Genomic DNA, 6,953 nt, shown 5'->3' on the forward strand with positions numbered 1-6,953 from the left:
CTGCTCCAGTCAGATTGGTGATAATACTGTAAGCAGTCAGATACATGTTTCCTCTGCCATGCCAGCCCCCACCCTACTCCTGGGAGATTTTGACCCTTTCTCAGCTATAAGAAGTCTTGGCAAGTTTTTTCTTTTCTTTCTTTGTTAGTGCTTATTTTATGTATTTTGGGGCTGCGCCCACAGCTGATGATGCTCAGGGATCACTCCTGGCAGAGCTCTGGGACCATATTTGGTGCCAGAAACTAAAACCAGATTTGTGCATGCAAGACAAGAGCCATACTGTACCCACAGTACTATCTTTCTGGCCCAATTATTTTATTTTTAAAATGCTATCTAATTATTGAGGTAGGCTGGAGTGATAGCATAGTGGGTAGGGCGTTTGCTTTGCACGCGGCCGACCCAGGTTTGATTCCTCCACCCCTCTTGGAGAGCCCAGCAAACTACCGAATGTATCTCACCTGATGGCAGAGCCTGGCAAGCTACCTGTGGCATATTCTATATGCCAAAGACAGTCGCAACAAGTCTCACAAGGGAGACGCTACTGCTGCCTGCTTGAGCAAATCGATGAGCAACAGGATGACAGTAATACAGTGATATATATATGTATATAAGTTGTATCTTCATAAGTTTGATATATTTTATAAATACATATAAATTTTTGCAATGATCAAAGCCAGACCCCACTTATACAAGACAATTGCTTCACTGCTGAGTTTCACCCCATCCCATTTTATCTTTCATTTCTCTCTCACTGTATCTTGAAAATGGATAGCCAGAGGAGGAAAACTGTCATCCTTTAAGATTTTTCCAAATTTTTAAAATATATTTCTTTATCTATACACACAACACACATTATATGTATTTGTGTGTATACCTATATCTATCTGTGTATATATAGAGAGACAGAAAGAGAGAGAGAGAAAGAGAGAGAGAAGAGAATTTCATCAAAGTCAAAAAGAACGGAGGGCCAGAGTGATAGTATAGAGGGCCCAGTGCATGCTAACCCAGATTCCATTCGCAGCAATGCATATGGTCCCCAGAACACTGCCAGCAGTGATCCCTGAGTAAAGAGCAAGGAGTACCCTCTGAGCACCACTAGTTGTGCCATTTCTCAATTAATTAATTAATAGAATGTATTGGAGCTACTCAAGGAGGAGTTGACAAGAAAGCAAAATTGTGCAGGTAGTTAGATGAAACAGAGAATAAGCATTCTTAAGGTGTTCATTTTTTTCCTAGTTATGGCATATGGTCACTGCCCTCATATACAGTTAAAACGAATTGAAACTCATGAAGTCTGTTTTCCTCTAAAAGTAAACTCGGTATATGACAATTTCAAACTAAGTAAAAATGAATTCACTAAACACACTGATATAAAACCCTAGATGGAGATATAAAGTTACCTGCAGTACCTACACCTGATGACTCTAATTTCATCTGAGGCAAGAAGCAATTTATACATAGTGTTGTATAACTTTTGTTTACAGTGAAAAGGGAACAAATGAAATCATGTTAATAATTAAATTCTGTAAATTTTTGTAAAACGCTTACCGGTATGCAATCTGCATCTAAATTATATATATGTATACATATATATGTGTGTATATACATATATATGTATATATATATGTATTGCCCAAACACCAAATTTCCCCTCAGGTCCCTCCCATTTACTGACCTCTACCTACTACCCAGCTTTATAACATATGAAGTTCTCTTTTTCTGATTGAAATTTATAAACATAATTATGGGCTATTTATCTTTTGTGTCTGCAGTCTTTCATAACTAGGTTTATGAAATAATTTAAGTTGCTTCATATAGCAGTGTTCTGTTGTAGTATTTGTACACATTTCACTTGTCTATGTTTTTAAAAAAAATTTATCTTATTTTTATAAGGTAATTCACAATATTTGATTACATAAATATTCAAACACCGATCCCACCACCATTATACCTTCCCACCACCATAGTTTGGGAGTTTCCATTCCGAACCCCAACCTCTGCCCCAAAGCATAACAGTTTGAATGGGAAACTTTGCTCCAGGGTTAAGCTTCAATAGTTACTGACGAGAAAGCAATAGCCTTCCAAAGTTAAGTGTATGTCACACCCTGCTGATCTGAGATAGACACATGTTTCATATAGCACTGTAGCACTGTCATCACATTGTTCATTGATTTGCTCGAGCAGGCACCAGTACCATCTCCATTATGAGACTTGTTACTGTTTTTGGCATATCGAATACGCCACGGGTAGCTTGCCAGGCTCTGCCGTGTAGGCCATACCACCCTGAATGCACCCGATCTCGTCTGATCTCGGAAGCTAAGCAGGGTCAGGCCTGGTTAGTACTTGGATGGGAGACCGCCTGGGAATATGGGGTGCTGTATATAGATCAAATACCAAAAAAAAAAAAAAAAAAGAAAAGTTAATTACTTGAAAATGAAACTAGGTGAGGTGGCCTAGTGATGTAGGCTACTTATTTTGTTTGTGGTTAGTTTGGCTGGGTCACACCCAGAGGTACTCAGGACTTACTCCTGACTCAGTACTCAGAGATCACTTCTGGAGGAATTCAGGGGACCATATGGGATGCAGAGAGTGAATCTGTTTTTTGTGTTTTTTCTTTTGCCATGTGCAAAGCAAACTGTCCTACCCACTGTACTATCGCTCCAGCCTTATTTATAGGGTACTTTTGGGGTATTGTGTGTGTTGGTTGTTATTTGATGGGGGCAGAGGGTAGTGAATCCAAGCTGACTCACAATACCTCCAAAAAGAAGTGATAATTGCACACATTCTATCTGCTTAGTTTGCAACATTCTCTTACGCAACTATTAATTTCTGCTAAGAGTTTAACCAAGGCAATTCATGCTTCTATATGCTATCATATTTTATTTGATCACAATGTCTATAGGTTCTTCCTCTGGTCTTTGTAATTCTAGTTCTTACTATATACATGTCTTATGTATATAGTAATAAATATTTTCTCACCATTTCAGTGGGATTTTTGTTGTTGAACCCTGATATCTTGGATTGTACTTAGAATAGAAACCATTATTTTTATTCTATTTACAGACATAGTGTATATGTGCAGACAGTTTCTAATTACATATAACATCTTTTGAACAGTGGATTGCCTAAATTTATAATAGGTATTAAAAAATTGGTTGTAACTTTTGAGTTAGAATTTTAATTTGTCGTTACTAAATTTTTGAGCTGGTATTATTTTGGGTATTTTCCACCTCCACTACCCAACCACTGCCACACTCCAGGCCGCTTTCCACACACTCGGACCAAGCCTCATGCATGAGCGAAGTCCCACAGAATCCAGGTAATGTGGGACTTTGTGATCTTCTAACTCTGGGCTCAAGGAGACCCTGGAGCATAGATCCTCTGCCTGATTCCCCCAATCTCTGGTGACCCAGGGATCACACTCATAAGCCACCTCCTGCTGGCACCAGATAATCTCCTCATCAGTCACCCTCCAGAACTCATGGTTGCTTCTCCCTGAAGGAAGCATAAAATGAGGCCCCCATAACTATGCCACTGGACTCCGCACCAGGCTGTTTTCACTTGGGACACCCCAAAGGGGGCCAGGTGAGAGCCCTCCCCGCCCCAAGGGACCCAGCCCGGGCAGCCGGCCTCCACTACCCAACTGCCGCCATACTCCAGCCCGCTTTCCACAGTCTCTAGCTGAGCCTCACATGGTCAAGAAGCCGTCGAAACATCATCATAGATGGAAATAAAGATATATGCCTCTCAGAGAGCTCGGCAAGCTACTGAGAATATCCTATCCACACGCCAGAGCCTGACAAGCTCTCCATGGTGTATTTGATATGCCAAAAACAGTAGCAATAGCAGGTCTCATTCCCCTGACCTTGAAAGAAGCTCCAATCGTTGGGAAAGATGAGTAAGGAGAGGCTGCTAAAATTTCAGGGCTGGGATGAATGGAGATATTATTGGTGCCTGCTCGAGTAAATTGATGAACAACAGGATGACAGTGATACAGTGATACAGTGATATTCATATGAGTATATATAGGAAATGTGGGGAAACTGAACTTCTCCAATGACTAAAGAAATGTAACATTTACATATAAGTATTTTGGGTCTTTCATAATCCCCTATTCTGAAGTATTTTAATGTATCTTAATGTATCTTTCACGCATTTTGTCCCCATTACCAACACTCACATATTGGTTATCCAATATGTAATTTTCTTACTGATTAGTGGTAATACTTGATCTATGCTCCTTGCTTGGAAGTTTGTTGCAAATCTCTCCTCTAATTCTGTCACTTCACTTTTTTACATTTAATTTATACTCTTTCGATGAATATAAATTCTTCATTTAATATAATCTGATTAATGTATATTTCTTTTGTTATGTGTTGTGACTAACTTGAAACTGTTTTCATATTTGTATTTTCAATTGGTTTGGAATTGATTTTTATGTATCACATAGGATGAGGTTAGATTAAATTTTTTCTCTTACCTATCCAATTGACCTAGTAATTGAAAAACCACTCTTATTCCATCACGCTGAAATTTCACCTTTGTCACAAATTGATCTGTACCTGTATTCATAGTTCAGCTTATTGGTCTATTTATCATGTCTTGGCTGTTGGCATGTTATATTAATTACTGCCACTTTATGACAATCTTGATTTATGATAATATGTTTCACATCACTGTTGTTCTTTATGACTTACTTAACTCTTTTTTTTACTTCCTCACAAATTCCAGAATCATTTTGTTAATTTAGACTTAAAATAAAAGGGAGGCCTGAGAGATTGAATAGGGATTAAGGTGTTGACCTTGAATATGACTGTCTCTAGTTCAATCCCCTTATACTACAGATGATCTCTTGGGCACCATCAAGAGTGATATCTGATCGCAGAGCCAGGAGAAAGCCGTGAGCAATACCAGGTGGGACCCCAAAACATAAATAAATAAATAAATAAATAAATACATAAATAAAATCATGAGTCAGATATAAGACAATGATCTAATACATTTATCTCTTATCAGAAGTCATGAGTTTACTCTTAGCACCAAACCAAACCAAATAATAACACCAAAAAATATTCTGGGATTTGACTAATATTTATCCTAATGTATAATTTGAAGGAGCTGATATTTAAATAGCAAATATTCTAATCCGTGGGATGACTTATATTTACTCACTTAGATCTTCCTTAATTCCCTCACTATTAAAAAAATTAACATGGGAATCTTTCCTGTTTTAATATATTTCTGATGACACAAGTAACATATCATTTTAATTAAGATATAGGAGTTAAAGTTATTTCTATATTAGATCTTGCTAAATTTATTAATTGTCTTTTAAATTTTAAAAGGGTTCTAACTTACTGACAATATTCATGCAAATAAATATTAGAAATTTCAAACAGTTTATAAATTTTGCTATTTCCCCAATTTTTCTACATTTATCAACTGAAATTAAATGTATGAGTTATTAGCTTGGGCTACTTGATCACACTGCAATTCTACTTACCTAAGAAAAGCAAAACAAACGTTTATTTTCCCTGAAATACCAATTTTCAGAATGAGGACTTTCTGTAATGTTTACCAGTGATGTGTTTTTATTTGGTGGTATGTGTGGAAGAGCTACATAATTTTAAAGTATTACTATAAAATTTAATACTAATTCTAATTCTAAACTCTAATTCTAGATTAAATTGATAAATAGGTAATACTGTTTAACTATTAAATGAAGTAATATACTTACTTTAAGTACAATAAAGTATAGTTAATTTTATGTGAGGACGAAATTAATATATCCCTTATGTTACTCAGGGATTTCAGTTTTTGTTTTGTTTCGGGGAAAAGCACATTCTGTAGTGCTCAGCGCCTACTCCTGGCTCTGAAATCAGAAATCATTCCTGGAAGAGCTCATGAAATGATAAGGTGTGCCAGGGGTAGAACCTGGACCTGCCTCATGCAAGGACAGTGCCCTACCCTCTGTACTAACTCCCCAGCCCCTACGTAGGGATTTTAAAGAAATAATATAAAGTGCTATTGTTTGTGACTGCATGTTATGTTATTTTTAAGCGTATGTGTTTTAAAGTCAGGTTGGTCTATATTTAGGTGCTGACTTTAAATCTGGACAAACCAATGTACTCATCTTATAAGAATGGTACCTATCACAGAGGTTGTTGCTGAAATATAATGAACAAATTTATGTTAAGTGCATAACACAAAGAAGGGCAGATGAGTCTTTGACTCAATTCATATAATATGTAATTTTTAAATTCATATAATATGTAAGTTTTAAAGTTAGATTAATGCCTCATTGTTTTTGCTCTCTCTGCCTTCCTAATGGCCATATTGCTTTCGCTAAGACATTCTCATATTAAACGTCAGTCAAAAGGTAAATAACATTTTTGCAAGTACATAGGGCAGGAGCAAAAGTACAGTGGGTAGGGTGCTTGCCTTTCATGTTGCTGACCCAGTTTCAATCCCTAGCACTACAAGTCTCACCCAGAAAGCAGAACCAGGAGTAAGTCCTGAGAACCCATGGCCAGGTGTGGTCCCAAAACAACAACAACAACAACAAAACATTTTTGCAAATGCATATCTGTCCTAAAACTAGATTAGTTGTGTGAAAAGACAGGGCAGAGCTACCCACATTTCCTCTCTTTGCTTCTTGTGTTCGTAAAGGAGAAATCCAGGTTGTTTTTGTTTTTTGTTTTTTAAATTTTTATATTCCTTATCTCAATAGCCACTAGTGGATCTTAGTCTCCCACAGTCCTTTTCCTTTCAAAAATAAGACTGCCCCTTGACTCTTAATGGCAGATTTAAGAATACCCACTAAGGAAAAAAAAGGTCAATATTGTGCCATGCAGAGTGAGTGAGAAGGAGACAGACAGACAGCAGATGATCTCACTCATATGTGCAGAATAAATAAATAAACAATGGCTAATGAAAACAAACCCTGAGCTATT

General features: G+C 37.1%; 1 pseudogene; it reads left to right on the forward strand.

The window, feature by feature from the left end:
- Positions 1-2,266: 2,266 nt before the first annotated feature.
- LOC129399444 (5S ribosomal RNA) lies at positions 2,267-2,384 on the forward strand (annotated as a pseudogene).
- Positions 2,385-6,953: the final 4,569 nt, after the last annotated feature.

Source organism: Sorex araneus, chromosome 11, assembly GCF_027595985.1.
Source record: "Sorex araneus isolate mSorAra2 chromosome 11, mSorAra2.pri, whole genome shotgun sequence".
Classification (NCBI taxonomy): Eukaryota; Metazoa; Chordata; class Mammalia; order Eulipotyphla; family Soricidae; genus Sorex; species Sorex araneus.